General features: G+C 26.5%; 1 protein-coding gene across 2 annotated transcripts in view; it reads right to left on the reverse strand.

Annotated features, from left to right (window-relative positions):
- The window catches only part of LOC126906819 (alpha-2Db adrenergic receptor), a 95,228-nt gene that overhangs the window by 18,860 nt on the left and 55,043 nt on the right, over window positions 1-21,325 (reverse strand). The window lies entirely within an intron of this gene.

Here is a 21,325-nt window from a genome sequence, read left to right on the forward strand (position 1 = left end):
CTTATCCCTTTTTAGATGACACATTAAAAAAGGAAAAAATTTAGTTCTCATGAACATTTAAATTGTACAAATATTGTTTTGTATAAAAATACGGAGCTAACCAAGCAGACATTTTTGTTAAATACTGACATCGAGTGAAATATTGGACCAGTACTGGAAGTTGACCATTGAAAAGCCCGTAGTAGTCTAATATTGGCTAAAGTCTCGTCTAAGAACTGATTCAGAATTGGCGGTCACTATTTGGTTAACAATGCCGGCAAAGTACTGGTGTAATATTGGATATACAAAACCTTCAGTATTGATCGATCTGTCAGTATAAAAAAACGTTATCGTTCCAGGCATATGTCAGTCATGGTTCAGTACTGGTAGTTGCTACCAGTACTGTGCCTGTTGTTAATTTCTGATTGGTTACCCACAAATTAACGAGTCCTAGACAAACGATTATCTCTGACCATCACTTATTTACAAAAACTTTAGCAGCTAATTTTAGTGTTTTAGAAAATGAATTTTAGACATATTAGCATAAAATATTTTACAATCTATTAACTAATGATTATAATTAATAAAATCCTTCATCACAGTTGTATCTCTATATTATTTTCAAATTGGAAATGTTTATAAATTCCATTGTGTGATGCGTTATTCAATATGTGCTTTTATATTTTCATTATTTTCAATAGTACTTACATTAAATATGATTGTCCGACCCCAAGGAGTTGGGATTAAAGTGAGGAAAAAAAAAAGAAGAATTACATTAAATGTGATATTGTATTTTTAAAAATAGTGGTGAATTATTCAATTTCGTGCCCTTACCTGAAACATAAAATAAAGACTGATTAGGGTTCGTAAATAACAAAAAAACATATTTTTAAGTCATAAATTAATGACGAAGTAAAAAAATTGTCAAAATAATATTTTTATGCTTTATTTTAAAATCATATTTTCTCGTTCTTCAAAACAAATTGTACAACGGGTTATCTTCAAATATTCATACAATGTTTCAACATACAAACATGACAACGTTAATAAATTCTTAGAAAAAAATCGCGGTCATCTAATTTATAAAATAGTTATACGATGAAATATTTGTATCACATAAAAACATTGAAGTATGAGATTTGCCTTCCGGTGTATAATAAATGTATTAAATTCACTCAAGTCAAAGATTTTCGAAATATTTTGTTTTCTCTTAATTTTTCTTTGTTATCCTTGCAGTCAAGAAAGTACAGTGCTGATTTGTTTAACTTGAATTACAAGTTAGTATGCCGATACGTATATAATAAAAGTGAGTTTTAATTTTAAGAAAGGGCGTAATACCGATTTTGGTGTCGGATAAAAAGTGACTCCCGCGCATCCTAGTCGCAGTTAAAAGCGCAGTTAAAGAACGCAAAACAAAATGGCTCTCTCAAAAACCTACTACTCAGAGTTCGTTTTAATATTCACAAACTTTGTTCTTCATTCATATTTTCCTGTACGATTATTGTTTCCATTGTTTTTAAGTGAATTTCTGTTTGCCTTATCAGCGCTGTACGCAGTGTTTCAAAAATCGGTTGTGTAGACTGCACATAACCATCGGGTTTACATACATGGAGAAGGGCGCCACTAATTTTAAAATTACTTTTAGAGGGAAAGTAGGGTGTATTATTTGAAAATGACCCCCCAGATTAGTAGTTGGGGAGGCACTGACTATATCAACTGTTATCCGTATTACGATTATCTACTGGAACAGTTGAATAGTTTTACAGCCGAACTCTGTTATGCGTTTATATACATAAAATAGTTAAGTGGTTTGTGCCGATGGCCTACGGGTGAACTGTCACGGTTCTATGAATATTATTACTGTACCCACTGAGTGTTTACTTTGGATGGAAAACTATAAAACTGGGTGTGAACGCAGCTAAATATTGTATGGCGGGAAAACACATCTATTGGCGTTTTATATGATACAGCACGTTTAGCAATAAATTGACTTTCATAGATATTGCGACAAGGCATCATCTTCCGCGTCGTAATAAAACGGTAAAAAGAAAAATCAAAGGATCAGTATAGTAATAACAGTAATAATAATAATAATAACACCGAAATGTTAGGACCAAAAATAAAAGTAAATTGAGTAGATCCTGCATCTGTTATCGCTTTTAAACGAAACTCACTATTACATACATTGCGGAAGAAGCCCTCGGGATCGTTGCGGTTAAAGTGAACGGCAACTAAAAGAAATTCAAAATTTCGCGTACAAAAAACAACCGAACCGACTTATTCCGTAATTCAAATTAGTATGTATCAGATAATGTGCAGTGCAGTTTCATACGACCTTATCAAAACATCGTTGTGACGCACATTCTTATCGTGATCATCTTAGTTCGCTATCGGCGTTACAGTTTAAATGACAAGAACGGGCACTTATCTGAATCTTATTTCATTTGGACGCATTTCCTTGGAGTCATCTTAAGTCGTTTAGGCTCGTTACATGAGTGATTCATTTGCATAATTCACAAGTTCAATTACAACGGAACAGTTTCTACACATTACATTTTTTAGTAGAACACGCCAACAAGTAGTGTTGTTTGGATAAATGCGCAATATTAGTTTTCCTCCGCACAACGTCTGTTGTCTTATGTACACTCTGTACTGTTATGGGTTTTTAGTTTTTAAATTTTCTGGATGTTTCTATCGTATTGTGTTTCATTTTGGGCATCTGAATTTCAGACTATATGTGTATAAGAGTTGACGTTGACATTTTGTAATAATGGTTCTACAAAATCCTACGACTAAACGACTTTTGATTTTCGTTTGTATGCAATTTATTTTCAAAGACAAGATAAAAATGTTGTTTTTTTTAGCGTTTCGTGTTAAAATCTTCGTATGTTTCAGCTAAATACTATTTTAGTTAAAAATACATTCACTCTAAGTATTTATGTTTTTAAGGTGGAAAAAATAAAAAGATTTTGCAAAATTTAGCTAAAGGAAACGATTTATCGCATATTACCAAAAACAAATTGAATCTCTTAAATGTTTTTAATAATTTATAAGAAATGGTAAAATGATTTAATGTTTCATGGAAATATTTTCAATATAAAATGTAAAACTAAGTTCTTAACATCGTTTATATAAAGTAAATCTGTTGTAGAACATTATTTTTTCTTTTTTTGTAATTAATAATTATCCGCTTACGTTCTTCGTAGTATTGATTAGACGTCAAAATGAACTTATACTAGTTAGTATTTATAAAACAAATTAAACGTGACGTTTAAAATTTACCTGTGAATAAGAACACAATCCGTACAGAAGTTTACGTAGAATCATTAAAGTGAAAATTAATTTCATGGCCAAGCTTCAGTAAAAGAATTACAAAAAGTTACACATAAGCATCCGGATAAACAACTTACTTCAGTTAATTATTAATGTAATTCATGATTTTAATATCGAGAAGTGTTCAAATATTATAAATGGATTTAAATTAAAACTTAGTAAAATAACTATAAAGTTAACTTAAATAGAGTTCACTTAGCTCATTAAATTATACCATTTTTACCCATTCGTTAAAAAAAAAAAATACTCACAGCTTAAAAGACGATCATTTCTCTAACAGAATATTTAAATAGTATTATTAACGAGTTTTCTTAGCATCATAAAAAACAGCAATCGGTTATAAAAAGTAATGTTCAATAATGGAACTTTTGACGATATCTTATATTCAACCTCGCAAACCTTTATTATTTGATGTTTTTTTTTTCATAAAATTTCACAAAAGACTTTTATGATTTGTACTTTATTTATTTTTAATTAAGAATTGGATTTCGTAGCGTACAAAATGCCGTTTTCTTAATATTCGAATTAATTTGCTATGTGTTTATTTTACTAATTAAAACAAACTTTAAAGTTGGAACAAAAAAAGTCTCTTGCAGACCTTTCGGGACTTAACAAAGTTACATCTGATTAGCATTGAACCGTTAAACATATAGAATGCCTTGATTGTTCTTGATTAAGCTGTGTACCCTCACACAAGTCCGGTGAAATGGGTAATTTAGACCAAACAGATCAAGAATGATAAAACTTCTTAGAGTAATAAACAAACATTTCAGTCAAAAGTATGTCAGATAACGGTGGTAGACACTTTATAATCAGATGAAAACGGAACTTGGATTTTCTCTATTATTTTAAGCGGTGGGTAATTATAAAGACTCCTAGAACTACTGACTGAAACTTCTCACTATCATGAGAACTTAATAGGAAACTTAAATATTTTGACATCACTTTCTAAGTAGATTTATATTGAATGTTATATCTAAAGGAAATACTAAATAATTACGCTGAACACTTGAGTTATAGTTTAAAACTTAATCAATAAAGTTGAAAAATTAAACAATAAATAAAATTTCGGTATAAATTATCAATAGAAAAATTAATTCTACTTAAATTATCACATGTATATATTTTGTAAGAATATTTTTATGACCTCACTAAAAATTCATAATTTTTATGAAAATATTTTGTGATTAACTAATTGTCCTAAATAAAATTCTATGACAGTAAACAAATATTTTACAGAATAAGGTAACCTTAAACATTAACATATGCATATTTTTAATTAAAATTAGTGACACATGAAAAATTTAATTAATTATTTTTCGCTGTTATAAAATTGATAAATGATACTATGTTGAAACCTCTGAGTTTCAATGGAATTATGTTGCCTATTTTGGATTTTTTAGCTCTTTATAATATTTAGGTTTTACTTTGGCTTCTATTAGGTTTAGGTTCACTTGTGTGTTGTATTTATTACAAAATTAAAATTTGCATCAGTCAATTATATGAATAATATTAATATTTACATTACATTAAAACAGATATTGTAAATATTTAACACTTATAAATATTAAATAACTTTCGATTTAGTAATGTACTTTGTATTACTTTGTTGACTTTAGAAAACTTATTCAATGAAATATTAATACTATATGTTCAAGTATATAACTCATGTAAATGTATTTATAAATTATTTTCTGCATTCATTGTAAGTATAACGGAAATCAAAAGTGACAGATCTTTGCATTACTCTATTCCTTAAGTTGATTTTTGTTATGACTAAACTGTCATACAAATTGTGATTCATTTCGTCATCGTTCTAGAAAACAACGGGTATAATTGTTTATGAATCAGATGATATCATTTCACGATGCACGTGTACAAATATAATTTGCTGTTAAGTTATTCAAACTCACATGTGGAAAACAATGATCCAACATAACTGTGAATATTTACCCTAAGCTTATTACTATGAAATCTTAATTATGCAACAGAAATTCAACAAATTTGATTAACTCCGGTATATTCTCAAATCAAATTTAAAACACGATTAATATATAGGACACGATAATATGTTTTACATTTAGCCGATGATCGAGTGCAATGTTCAAATGTCAGAAGTATGAAATATTTCCATAAATTTATATCTTCGGAGAAATTTTTTTGATTTGCAAATTAATAAAAATAAACATTCAGGTGATTTATAGATAAAACAGTATACAAAGGAGGAATAGAAGTTAATATTACAAATTCATGTTCCACACAATTTCAGACGGGTGTTAAGATTGTATAGGAAGGTACGTAAAATATTGCCGAATACAGTTTTATTTGTTATTAGGATGGTTAATTCAAATGAATACAATTTAAAAAATAATTTTCGTAAAAATCCATACACGTGTTAAAGCATCATTTTTAAAGATTATAGAGATGATGAATAATTTTCACATAATATAATACCAGTAAAAGTGAAAGAATGATTTCATTTTTATAAAAATAATATGTAAGCTTTATATAAATTTATGTTTACATTGGTAAATCTTCTTATGATTGACTCCCACGAGTCAAAACTCAAACAAAACTTTCATTGTTATTTAGTTTGTAATATAAATTAGGGTTAGCACACACAAAGTTGTCAATTTACAAACAGAGCAATTTTTAAAAATCACGCATTACGACAAAGGCATAACATTTTTCCTGTGATTGAAATGTATTCTCACTTTCATTGGATATTAATTAATTTCTAAAGACTATTTTCTACGAAAAAAAACAACATAATTTCATAACAGTACTCGTCATTCTTACTGAAATTTCGTAGAAAAAGATCTCGCTAATTATTAAATGTCTCTCTATTAAATTGAACATTAGGAAGTCTTATATATTTTTCTTTTTTTTTTAATTAGTATTCCATCAGGTAAAATGTTAAACTAATTTCGTGTCTAAAAAATGTAAGTTATTGTAGTACAATTTTTTAGTCGATGAAAATTGAACTTTTAATCTGAATTGTTTACAATTGTTTTCACAGGAAAAAGTACATTTTATTTTCTAAATTATTTCTAAACATAATGTGATGAGCTCAGAAATTTGATTTTAATCTCACACTTCAGGAATAGTTATTTAATTTAATTTTAATAATAAATTAATTCCTGAAATGAAAAATGTTTATTATACAGTCATCGATCAAAGAATCGCATTGTTTACATTATTTTCGCGTATTTTTGAAGGAATTTTTTATCTTGAGTGAAGGCATTTATTATTTTAAGATTGATTTGGAAAATAAGTGAAATAATAGCTAACGTCATTGCGAATTATTGATCACATGAATTGTTCTTGTATTAAACTGCAATGATTGATGACAAACAGGATGTATGGACCAGGTTAACTTGTGGACGTTATTGGCGGAGGCGCTGTCCTATTAAGTACTCCTCAGGTTTCATCACTGCAAAGTGGAGGATACTATAATTTGCAGGGTGATAACAGCAAAGGACACTGAACTGTGCGCATTTGTTTTGCTACTGTTTGACCAACCAATCAATATACTATAGCAAACAAGACAGAAGATTAATATCGTATTACATATTGTTCATGTCCTAGTATTTGTTTGAACGTATATTATTATATGGCGTCACTTTGTCGTTAAAAATCCAACGGAGTTCGTAAGCCTATCATGACCTAATGATAAATATGTATCTATTTGGGTGACCTGTCGATCACGTCACTGGCTGCGAGAATGAAATGAGATTTTTGTCGATTATCAAATATCGTTTCTTCGTGTCTTAAAACTTTCACCGAAATTCATTCGTTCAAATTGCCTCCGACTATGAAAGTATCACTGTATTTTTACATTAAATGAACGATACGAACACTGAGTAAGTTTCTGGATATCAAATTGAAATTTCACCGACAAATGAAATTATAAATAAAAATTATGTAACTAAAAAATTCTCATAAAGACGCTTAAATTGAATTATACTTTTAAAAATTTCAAAAATTATAATAGTTTAATCAAGTTACTCTCTTCAAATATAATTTTATATTTTATATTGATACCAAATTATCATTACAATTTATTTTAGTATTATTATATTTATTTAATTAAAATAATAATAAGTATGAAAACAAAAAAAACATTTTGTGAAATAAAAATATAAATTAACTTTTTTCCATAAATATGAATAAAATTAATTATACGTAATAAGTCAAATATTTTTAAACGTTTAATATTGTTCTTCATATTTATTAATGTAACTACATATATAAGGCATATAAAAATATATTTTTTAAATATTTATTATAAGTCATGTAGAATAATTAGATTAATCAACATTTGATATCATTTTTTACAAAATTAAATTATGGTTAAATTAAAATTATGTTGTACTATTATTGGTATAATTTTTAAAAACATTTTTTTTTTATTGTATTACTCTCTAATTCTAACTTGGTTAAATTTTGTGCGCATCTAATAGTGGCTCTGTATAGAATTTTATGCTTATTTTGTTTTATAATACACATTATATGTCATAAAACACATAAACATAAGCTCTATACTTTTTAATATTATAAAAAGAAACATTATCTTTACCTCATTAATAATTATTAAAAATTATAAGTATTGCTTCCTTAACTGATTTTAAACTATTATTTCATTTAATTAAGTGTTATCTGAAAATAGAGAGATCCAATGCAAAACAACATAACAGCAATGGTTGCAACAATAACAATAATTCATAATGATAATCAAAGTTCACGATTTATTGTTATTATTTAGAATACACTCACATAGGTGTAACTTTCAACATACCATGTATACATTGACCACAATGTTGAAGTTTAAATTAAGTTTACAGGAAAAAAAAATGTTATGGAATTGTGGTATTGGCATAATTTTCTTTTATAATGACATTTAAATGTCACAAAGCTTATAATATCGGCTTTTTAATATTCACCCTTTTGTGATTATTACACATTTTTAAAGGGTGTTTACAGTTTATTAATAAATACCTTGATAGATTTATTATGAAATGTTCCTTGTATACAAAATTTCAATATTAAAAATTAGGTCAAAATATTAAAATACATTTTTGTACAAAAATAGCTTTAACTGCTATAGAAATTTGTATTGCTATGCTCTATTTGAATTTTATTTAGGTCATGCTTTTGATAAATTATTCACTTTAGTTTTAATTACCTAAAAGTTGAATATACAAAAGCATATATCTGTTTTAGTAATATCTACAAAGTATGCCTAACTTAATATCTACAAAGTTTCATCAGTTAAATACTTCTTATTTTCACAAACATGTGTTTTATTCGAATAAAATAATTTAAAGACCTAAATAAGATAAATAAGTTAAAAATTTTTTTAAACTTATGATTTGTTTGTTCATAAATTTAAAGAATATAACTTTAAACAATTTTGAGTCATATAGTTTCTCACATAATAAATAAAAATCTTGTTTTGTTTAAAGCGCATTGCAAGTTGCATCAAGCAATTTTTACTACTCTAAATTTCATCTCATATTTTTGACGTCATGAAATGAAATGAATTTCATTTTCATTTCATTTCGCGAATGAAATGAAATAAAATAAAATTGTAGAATATAAATCTGTAATTAAAATAATAAATCTATATTGGTTATTTCATTTTAATTGAAATATTGATACTATTTTTTTATAAAAATGTATTGGTATAAAATATTCTTTTAACTCATCCAATTTGAATTAATATAAAAATGTACATTAATATTATTGATTCATTGTTGTTGGAAACATATGGCACTTTAAATGTACAACCAAATTGTATTATGAGTTTGAGTGAATAAGCAATTTTACACAGAACTTTAAAGAGAGAAAGCACCTTTTTAAATTAATAAAATGAAAATAACTTTTAATAAAATCAACTATTATTCTAACTTTTATTTATTTTTCAACAAATTACAGATTGATTCTTTTAACGTTGGCCAATCAATTTTCTATAAAATAATGAAAATATTGAGATTTTTTATTCTGACTTATTAAATTTTATATACATTCCATTGAGTACTTTATGTGTTCATCTCTTTTTCTTAATCAGGATGAAATATTAATTCAAATGAAATATATATCAAATTAGATACATATTTAAATATCTTATATAATGGAAAATTATCTATTAAAGAAAATAATTAATCCATAATAACTTTTGGTCATTTATTTTGGAAATTATCAATATTTTTATACTTAGGTAAGAGAAGGAACGCGATAAAAAAATGTTCAATGATAAAAATAGTCATACCTGAGTTTGACTTCCAGTTTAGATTATAGAATTGTAATAACATCTAAAATATTAGACCAAAAGTTGTTATTGAGTAGTTAATTTCAGAAATTGATTATTTTATATTATTTAAGCTACTTTAATATGAATGTTGCCATTAAAAAAATAAAGTTACTTAAAACAATATGGTAAGATAAATTTGTTTAAGAGAAATAAAGTAACTAACGTTAAAAGAAACACTCTGTATATAACATGATAGAAAAAACACAATAATGAAGTAGAAATAGGAAATAGAAAATAAGGGGTGTATGAGAAATACAACTAAGACTCATTGTTGTCTTTATGTCCTTATAAGGGGTCTGATTACGATGTTTACGGTCAAATTTGGTATACGACTTTACGGTCATAGAACAAATCATGATTTATTTTATAGATTACGTTAAATGCATTATATTTTCTTTTAGAATTGTCCCTCGAAATGGAGTTATTTCATTTATCAAAGGAGTAGCAGCGAATTGTTGGATAGAAGAGTTGAGTAAGGCGAGGGACTCGTGAGAAAGAGAGAAAACGATTGTTTAAGCTTTGCCAGAGAACTTACATACAACCAAGTTCTCTGAGTAAACTTTTTTGTGCGTATGTGTATTTTAGTCCAATATTTTTGACACGTATTCTTTTTTAAAAAGTTTCTCTGGTTTGTTTATCGTGATATTTGTTCTCATTCATTAGCGTATAATGGATATGGACGATTTTTTATTAAGCTTTGACACTGGCAAATACAAATGAACCAAATAGTCTAAAGGAGGAGTTTTTTCACATCATGCAATGGGCATGTTTATAGTAATACTATAACTCTAAACTATATTATATAATAGTTATATTTAATATAAATAAATTGATTCAACCAATTTAAGTACATATTAAACAATCATTCAGTTATTGAAATAGTTCTACTTGCAATTAATTCAGTAATATAGTGAATGACATCGAGTTTAATAAAAATGAATTTTTAACTAGAATTTGTTAGTGTCCGTTTGTAACTATATCTTGTTTCTTAAGTAAGCCAAGTATTACTAACAAATTTGTAAAGTAAAGATCTCAAATTATAAATACAAATTTAATTATATTTTAATACTATTTATATTTCCTAAAATAAATTTTATCTAATAAATAAATTAGAGCAACTTACAAGTTATATAATAATATTGGTAACTGTTTAATATTATTTTTACAATATTGTAAACATAAATTTTGTACTCATAAATTTAATAATGATGTAACATTGTATCATATTGGTAGTTAAAAATTTAGTAATGTTTCACTATTTTATATAGAAATAATAAAAAGAAAGCCATTAACTAAACAACTTTTATCAAAAAATTATTTCTTATTTTATAATTATTTTAGACATAAAAAGTTATTAAATGCTGTAAGTGAAATTGTTTTGATTTTGTCTTAATTTTTCCTATCATAATAATTTATGTTTAAAAGTAATTATTTACAAATAATTGTGTTATATAAACGTAATTTAAATGGTTCTTAAAATTTTAAGCGATTAAGAAATAATTCTTATTTTAAAACGAAACATCTTTGAAATACATGAAAATTTTAAATAATTATTTTCCATCTAAACTAATAACTTTTAAAAATATTAACCCTTAAACAGTCGCGTGGGGGTCTAGCATACCCCCACATAAATAAAAATGGATATATTGCATAAAAGGTGTACATATATATAAATTTAGAAGATGGTTTTTATAGTAATATTGAATCGATTTTCATAAATAAATATCTTCGAAAAAAAAATGTATGACTTAAAATATCCATCAAACTTGAAATGGGTCATATTGACCCACACGCGACTTGTAACGTTATAATTTTTTTTTGGACTAGTATTTTTTTTAAAATATCGTTTTATCATAAATGCAATAATATAATCGATATAATATTGTGGAATTGGGATTATGTGGATCTGCCACCGACTGTGCAATTAAGTTTTAAAAATAAATATTCTATTGAGAATTTCCACTACTCGATGATACGGAACAAATACGAACAAAACATGTAATAAATACATCCCATCGCAATGTGGACACATTGATTATCGGTGCCTCATTTACAATTACCACTATTCACAATTACCCCTCCTGATCCTACTCGTATTATAATAATTAAATTGCATTGTAATATTAATAATAAAAAAATTCAATTCAGAAAAATGATTATGTAAATGTAAAACACATAAAACTGATAAATATAAGCCGTGTTTGAGCTCAAAGAAATACAAGAAAAATTAATAAAAATACATTTTGTAATAGTAAAAGCTTTTATTTACCGTCTTAAAAATAAGATTTTGCAGTTAAAATAATTTTTTTACAAACCAAAATTTTTTAAATGAAATTTTGAAAATTAAGTTTTTTTTTTTTTTTTGTAAGATAATTTTTAGTAATGCACATAATTTTGTCATTTATTTATTTTTTAATTTTTATCCATATTTATATATCATATGGTAACAAATAATGTCTTTGAATTAAAAAAAATGAACTTTTTTATACATATTGTATACTTTTTTAGAAATGGGGTCTAATAGACCCCCACGCGACTATGAACGTTAAAAATAGGTACGCGCCTGCTTAAAAGGGTTAATTGCTATATTGTAAACAAAATTAGAATAGTTATCGAAGCACCTTATAAGCATACAAATATGTTTATATTATTATATACTTAAGCTTGAGTTTTATTTTTTAACTTAATATTTTCTTTTTAATAACAAATATTACTCCCACAACTCTTTAAAATTAAATTAAAGAATAATTACATTTACAGTTAAATGTTATGCTACTTTTATTTTTACTTTTATTAAAATTTCCTTTTTGTGTCTTCCTTATTCTCTCATTTTTATACTTAAGCACTTAACCATCATAATGAAGTTCAGGCCTGTAATAAATTACTTATCATCACTTTAATCATAATATTTTTCATTTACATTTCTTTGAACTCATTTTATGTCCATAGTTCAAAATAGCATAAATTGCTTCCACTTTGACATAGATGGAATTTTCATACAAAACCGAACACCTTTATTCAGTTTTTTAGTATATTTATAAAATAATATTTTATGGTAGTTTCGTGTTTAAGATTTTATATCACTATTTACAAAAAACAACATTTTTTATTTTTGAAATGACTTTTCTGTACTAAAATTCGTGTAAAAAATAATTTTAACACTCCAGTTCCATTATTATACTAAATAAACAGAATATGACAAAAAAACCAAATCTGAAAATCTATAAAGTTAGTCTGATTTAGTAAATTCTGAAAAATGTTACTTATCTTTGAAATATATTATTTTTGTCAAATAGGTACGAATGATTTCGTTTAAAAATAAAATTATCTTACATAAAAATATTTTCAACGTATGTAGTATTGTAGTTAGAATGTAAAATAAATTAATTTAGAGTAGTCATAATTTTTAAAGTGGAATTTCTTCGTTTAGTTGAACTGGGTATTAGATTTAATTATGACAACGATAAATTCGAATAAAAAATTTTCTCATTTATAATATATTCACTTGTAGACATTTGCTTCTCTACAGGAAAATAACATATTATTGAAAACTACAATACATTTCAAATCAACCATACCAGTTTTTCTGTCACACAGATGCACGACTATTTTGTGGGTCGTAGAATTTCGATCATCACTTCCAGAAATAGCGAATACAATAGATTCAAATACGTTGAATATTCTATAGGAAAGTCTTTTTGACATTATGAACAACTGTGAAACATACGAAGGGTCAAAAATGTTTTCTATTTTTTTACTGCCATTGGTGAAACATTTCTATTGTATTAAAAGATTTTTTAGTTTTTTTAACTTAAAGATACAAAACATATGACTAATAAACTAATTTAAATAGGTTAAACTTATGTTAATGTTTGAAAATAATTATCCGATTATTGGAAAAAATTTTCTCAGAAAAAATACTAGACGACACCAATGGAATTAATTTTTTTTCTAGGCGACGTTTGAAATTATTTAAAATTACGTGATGAATATTTTTATCATGACAACGAAACGGTTGCTATGAAGTAAGGCGTCACTTGGAACTGTTTTCAGATGACGTTTCAAGATCAAACAAATCGTTAAATAGTGTGACGTCACGTTCCCACGTCAACAATTCTGTCTGTTATGGATACACATTATAAGTAATCTGCTTATTCTTATATAGTAAATCAACTTCTTGAACTTTTTAAAACGAAAAACATGATTGATATTACACAATGCGTGATTAATTTTTGTTTACCACACTTTTATAGATTACAAGATAGTAAATAATGAAATCGATTTGAAGATTTTGACGTAAGTTAAGTTGTCGAATAATTATTTTTCAACGCTTGAGAGAATATTTCATTGGGAAATTTACTTTAATTTGCCTATTTAAGTCAAATTGTATGAATGTCTATTCGGTATGTGTTTGAAAAATGTTGTTGAATTCAATTCTTTATTTCAATAACAACATTTTTAATCCATTACTACATTAATGTGTAATTAAAATAATAAATACATTTTCTTCGATCGCAGTAGTTGAGTTGAGCGTAAAAAAAATATTATCTGATTATTTCGATTATTTTTTATTAGATGTATATTGTATTAGATATGTACTATAAAATTGTTTTGACACAGTACCGTGTTTCTCTCAGCCGCACATCACATAAATTATATCAAAGTGTATAAGGATGTGGTCATAAGTACACGGTAGTCTAGTGGTAAAGTATGTCTCTATGACGCCTTAAGTCTTTAGTTCTAATTTCTTGCTGTGTCTCTTATTGTTTCACATGATTTTCGTTACACCTTAACGGAAATCATGATCGGCCGTGTCAGTTTTCTAAATGATAATTTTGATTGAATTCAGTTGAACACAAATAATGCAGTTAAGTTTTAGTTGTGAAATAAAGGTAATATTTGATATATAATTTTATTACCCGCAAAATTTATGTGAACTTCTGTTTGATGATTACTTAAATAATTATTTCGAAAGAAAAATAATATTTTATTTTGCTATTAAAGACGTTTCTTTTTCCAATTAAAACACAGAGAATTTATTCCCAAGTGGTTCATATTGTATTTTGCATTACTACAAGTAATAAAATCTAAATTAACAATCATTTTTTACAATGCGGCTATTGTTTCGCAGTATTATACCCGAAAATTAAAAAAAAAGTTCATTTTCATAAAATTTAACTTAATAACATGTTTAAGCATTATTAATAGCTTTTAAAGTTGTTTAAAAACTGTTTAGTTATCATATAGCTTTAATGCAGACTAACTCTGAAAAGTATAAATAAGAAAAGTAATTAATGTCTGTGGGTCATTATGAATAATGTACTATAAAATCTCAACATTTTTATGAAATCATAAAAGGGAGTAAGTATACTTGTGTATTTGAACTTTAAAATAATAATATTTTTTGATTAAATTTGGGCGTTTAAGTTTGTGTTATAGCTAAAGGCTTAAGTAAGAAAGTTATTTCTAACTTAATACTTTCAGTAGTATTTATTGTACAGCATTGTGTATATCACACTAGTCGTAAAATTTCGAATCAGATAATATCATGTAAGTTAATATACAAACAACATTGTAATATTATATTATAAAATAAATGGAATTCGCGTTATTATTAGTGTCGCACTCGAGATATTTAAAAAACTAATGCTAGTGTTGTAAAAATAATTTTATTAAATTAATATTTGATTTAGCTCTTTTAAAATAATATTACAAGAAAAATATTTTAATTTGATTCCAAAAATGTCAAACTGTAGTTAATTTATTTATTTACTTTTATTAAAGTGCCACTAAAAGACGGATTTTATAATTTCTATCTCGCCTATCAAAGTTGTCAGTTGAATGTTCGTAAAAGGGCTAAATGTATTGATTGTTGCTGAATATAAAAAATATTGGATAAAATGATTGTTAAGAATTGTCTCTATTTTACTTATGAAAATATGTATTAAATGGATAATGTACTAATAAGTATATTATACTTCCATTGAGTGTTTAGTTCAGGTATAATAAAAATAATTATTAGTAATTATTAATATACAAAGTGATTAATAAAAATACTTGCGCGCGATTTTCAATATTAAAAGTAAGAATATTTGTATATATAAATTAATTGAATAGGTTTTGATTGTAGTAGGAAACACTGACATGATTATCTCATTATGTATTTAACGTTTGTTAAATATATCAAAACACATTCATCTCGGTTTCATTAGAATATCAAAAACATACTTACCCCAGGAGTTATTATACTTAAAATAGGTGAAATTTTTATCGAGGAATTTTAATTTTAAAAATATTATGTTTGCCATACTGGTCAACGTTAACCTATTCTAATCTGCACTCAAACAACACGTCTTGTAAGATATTTGATAAAAACCAAGTTCTTTGGGAGTATGTTATAATTTATAATATACTCCTCAAGAAATTGAGAATCAAAGAAATAGTTTGCAATTCATAAACTATTTAAACTACATTTATTCGAAAAATAATTTACGCACTTTATACATTTATCTTTTGCGAACCTCGTAGTTATGATAACTATCCTCCCTAGAGGCTGGAATGGCTATTTTCTGAAAGAAGAATTATAGTTTTTGTTGTGATAGGATCAAAAATACTATTTAGCTAAAGGTTATAACAAAACTAACTGAATCACGATAGCAAGATTTTTGTTATGGGCATCACTAAAATAATTGTTTTTGTCATTAATCACTTTGACATTTTTTGATACCATTTGAAAAAATAAAACATTTGAAAACTTTATCATCATCTTTAATAAAATTGGTTATCTGTTTTTTCGATCAAATGAACATTTGAACTTATTATTTGCTTTAGAATTTCCGGGATTTATTTTAGAACTACTAAAAAACCATCATTCTAAAGATATTAAAAACATTAACTGAAATTTAAGTATTTTTTAAATCAAAATATTTGGAAATTTCCATTAAAAAAACTAAGAAAATTTAGGATAAAAAATATAGTATAGTGAATTTCAATACAATGAGAATCTGACATAATATACTACAATATAGATTAATATATAGTGATATAATTGTCATATAGTAATATAACTCTTTATCTTAAAAATTGATATATACCAAAACAAATTTTATAACGTCGAATTTTATACGATAAATATCAAATTTTTTGGAATTTCTATATTATCAGATGACTAATAGTTTAAACGATGATGATGAAAGGTGGGTTATCTGTGAATAATTAAAGTTCACAAAAAAAAAAGTAAGTTTTAAATACTAGGTGATAATTAGTAAGAAATGGGTCTTTAAAATATCTAGTAAAATATTTCTAAATAAATTGTACACTCATATTAACGTCAAGTAAATGAAAAATAGAATTAAGTACTTTTAGTGAATTTATTTATTTATACTCTTAAATGATTTATTATATCATGTCCGGCAATGATAACATATCTTTAAAATCTATTTTGTTTCAATTATTCAGTAGAAGATTATTTTCCGCTGGTTAAATTTTAAGGAATTTTCTAAAATTTTGATCAAACATTTTTCATTTAATTTGCAACCCGTTAAAAAACCCCCCCCCGTAGTTTCGCCACAGTATACCGGTAATTAAGTCAATAAAAAACAACACGCATTCCTTTTTTGTATAAAATAACTCGATGCAGTCCAATCGCACGCGTGTGATTAAATACAAATAACTAAGTACCATGTACAATGCATAGAATCTAATGAACAATCACATTGGGTTCGTGTGATTTTCGCAATCAAATAAATGTGTTACACTACAGAGCTTAAATTTTTATCGGTCACTTACAGAGTGAAAGATAAAACGCCAGATAATCAAAACTTAGAACTGCATAAGTATTGGACCGAAACTTGTAAATAAAATCTATTAGATATCGCATAAGTATAAAAATATAATTAGAAATATTACAAAAAAAACGGACACAGGTAATATGCGAAAGTCAAGTGGATTGACGACGCCTGTGGTGACGACCGGTAGTGCGGTGATGGTGACAACGGGAGGAGGTTCTTTACTGCCCGTCAGCAAAATACGGATCAATATACAAAGGATATATATGCCGTGCATATATCGTATGCTGTCCATTTACCCTTAAAGTCGGGTGAGAATTCGGTAATCACGTGCGACGCGCGAAGATAATCGCGTTGTGCAGGAAATTTCATTAGCACCGCCCCCTTTGTCACGTCCAAAGAATCGTGGTACACTAGTTCAAAGTTCGCTTGTAGTATTTATTCATTTTAAAGTGGTTTTGGATGGAACGAGTGTTTTGCATTAGACTATTATATCCTTTGAGTGACTGCCATTGGATGGCCGAGGAGAAGTCCCCCCCCCCCCCCCCNCCCCCCCGACATCATACGGGATGATATTTTATCCAAACTTTTTTTGTCATCCAGCCATCACCTCGGTGTACACGAGGGTGAGGTTTATGGAAAGGTTGAACTATTGTGACGCGGCCGAGTGTATAAATGCTTTTATCCAAAACTTTTGATGGGTGTAATATCTAAACACGGTCGGGTTTTCGGTCCATTTGTCGTTCGTTTAATTTATATTTCTCCAACACACTTGTCATTGTATCTATCCAGCGACCACTATGATTAATCTTGTGGTCGATTCTTTAAAAATATATATATATTATTTGACAATTTATCGGGCGTTTGTAAAAAGTGAACCATTTTTCTAAATTATTGAGGATGTTTTAAATAACACTTTTGCTCGATAAGTACTTATTGAGGTGCAAACATTTCAATACATAGAATGGGTATGTAGTGCGGGAGGGGGGTAAAGCACGTACTGGTGTATATTTATAAGGCATATTCCATCAGCACTACATACTCACCCTATTTATTAAAACGCTTTTAACTAATTAAGTACTACTTATTCTAAAGTTTTTGTTGACCTGTCAAGACTTTTCGTAAGAAAATTTCTAAAAAGTGGCTATTTTGAAACTTTGAAAATATTAAAAATTTTATTTATATATTTTTATTTTTATCAAAGAGAAAGAATCAAAAATATGCTCATAACGTAGTCCAAAACTATAAACATTATTAAAAAGAAGATTAATGCAAATTATTCGCCCAATCAAAAGTTAATAAAGATGTCAAATCAGGTGAGACACTCTGTATATATAAAATATTGCTAGTCTTTAAACTGAATAAATAGTAACACAAAACACAACAAATAAGGCCAAGGTTATTGTTCCTGCATGGTGATAAAGGATAATTTTTTGTAAACCATTAATAATAATTTAACTCGTATAAACAATAGTAAGCTTGATAAGTTAAATCACGTATACAAAGTGCATATATACACACGAGGTATATTTGTTTACTATACATAATATTTACAGTAATATAATATGTATAGACACCATATATTATATGGGGTCTATCTAATGATAATATTGTATTCAAAATTTATATGCTCCTCATTCAAAGGTGGGGATTAAGACCTACATAAAATTACATATTGTAACGCGTCGTCTCTGATCTCAAACAGAACTTGTCTATAATGATACCCCAAGGGTTAGTGCTTTTACAATGTCATTGTTCAATTTCCCTCTATTTATTTAACCTATTTACAGAACTTCTAAATTGTGCTTTCAACGGAACTTAAAATTAAAAATTTTGTCACTACCGATTTATAAGGTCTTTGGATAGTGTTGCAAATAATAACCTTTAAGTAAATTTTTAAGGAGCTTAAACTAATTTCACGTAAAAACTCAGAAGTGAATATGATATAATTTATAAAACAGTTAATATATAAACCACAATACGCTCTTATTTAAGCGAATCGTCCTTAAATTATCTTTGTGTTTGTGGTACGCATTGTATGTACGTAACAATATACCACAAGAATTATACTATAATATCGAAAAAGAAATGAAATAAAAAATTACATTAAAATTTTTAAAGAAACTAGTTGAATGTATATTTTATATTCAATATACACTATGTATATTTATTTTCGACTAGTGTCAACCATCGCGCGTTGCTACAACACAAAAGAAAGGAAATTCGAAAATTCAATATACAATGGTATTTTTTATTGGAACTTGTTCATTTTCATCAGGAAACCATTTCAAACTTTCGTTTTAATTTTATTTATTTATTCGAGGGCACTATGCACTATGTCACTTATAATAGGATAGATGTGTACTACACCACAAACCTTTGTAGGAGTGTACTCTGCAACTTCCTAAAGTTTCAGAATGATCGAATGAATGGTGTAGTAAGGCGTAAAGGACAAAAAACAGATATACATTTGTTAATATATATATATATATATATACACTAAATAATAGTATATATCAAGATCATTGTAATAAAAAAATATTCCCAAAGGAAGATTTTAGAGGTAACTATCAATATTGAAATTGAAATCTGTTATTATTGCTTTACTATTAAATGGAGAATAATCAAAACAAATGTTGTCAGTATTGTATGAATACTTTTTTAGTTATTATAACTTGATATTCATATCTGTGCGATATTGTAAAATAGGACATTGCAAAACAATACCCCGATCCTCAATTTTTCTAAATTTCCATATATTAATATCTCAAAAAGTAATAATATAAAACTGGTTATTGACTGGATATAGTCAACATTTATTTATACCATCTTCCATTTAATAATTAAATAATAATAAGTTTGCATTCAACTATTAAATGTTACCTCTAAAATCTACCCTTAAGAATATATTTTTCTGACAGTGAACTTGATATTTACTATGGTTCATAAAATTAAATAAGATTTTAATCTATTCATTTTCATGAAAAAATCATTATTTAACGAAATACTGACGGTAGTATGCTTAATAAATCACCCTGAACATAGATTAGCAATCTTATATTTATATTTTGCAATGAACTCATACTAAAGTATAGCTATCGCACGAATTATTAAAAAAATGTATACGTCCAGAACGATTATTCATAATATGCCTTCACAGAAGTAATAAAATTTAAGACTGGCTGACCCATATTTTGATAATTCACTCACTCAACAGACGTTATCTTAAAAAGACGATCAAAAAATCCTACATTTTTCATCTCTAATTCACGTGCGTATAGAGTTTGGTACATTTCAGCCATCCTCCTATTACAGCCCTGCTAATATCTTTAAATATTGTGTTGTGAATAATAATAGATAAATCATGCATAACAAAATGAATTTATTTAACGTGGAAAAAGAATCAATATCACATTTAGTGATCAACAACATGTTATTGAAAAAAACAATTTGATTAAAAACTTAATAAAGATTGTTATAGCTTTAAAGAATATTTATTTAATATATTCTACAAATAAATCAATGGAACTGAATTAAAATACTCAGTTGTAGTACCACTAGAATGCTTTTGAAAGGTTTTTTTTAATTCGAGGTTAATGTATTTTATTAATCTCTTTAGCTGTAACATAAATCATTAGACGTCTAAAACACATTTAGTTAACATTAAAATACTTGAGATCGTTTTTCATATCGGATGAATTTAAGAATTTATAACCAGCGGGAAATTGAATAACTTGATAAAAGGAGTTAGCAATATTAAAGTGTAGTTTTCCAAGTTCATTGTTTTAGTTAATAAAAGTGTTCTCGAATTTAATTAGTAAATAGAAATACTCTAATAAAATTGCGATTTATTTAAAATTTCTGAGAAAACTAAAATTTATGTTAAATACCTTTTGCTAAAAATCGAATTAAG

This window comes from Daktulosphaira vitifoliae, unplaced genomic scaffold, assembly GCF_025091365.1.
Source record: "Daktulosphaira vitifoliae isolate Bord-2020 unplaced genomic scaffold, ASM2509136v1 Scaffold_5, whole genome shotgun sequence".
NCBI lineage: Eukaryota > Metazoa > Arthropoda > Insecta > Hemiptera > Phylloxeridae > Daktulosphaira > Daktulosphaira vitifoliae.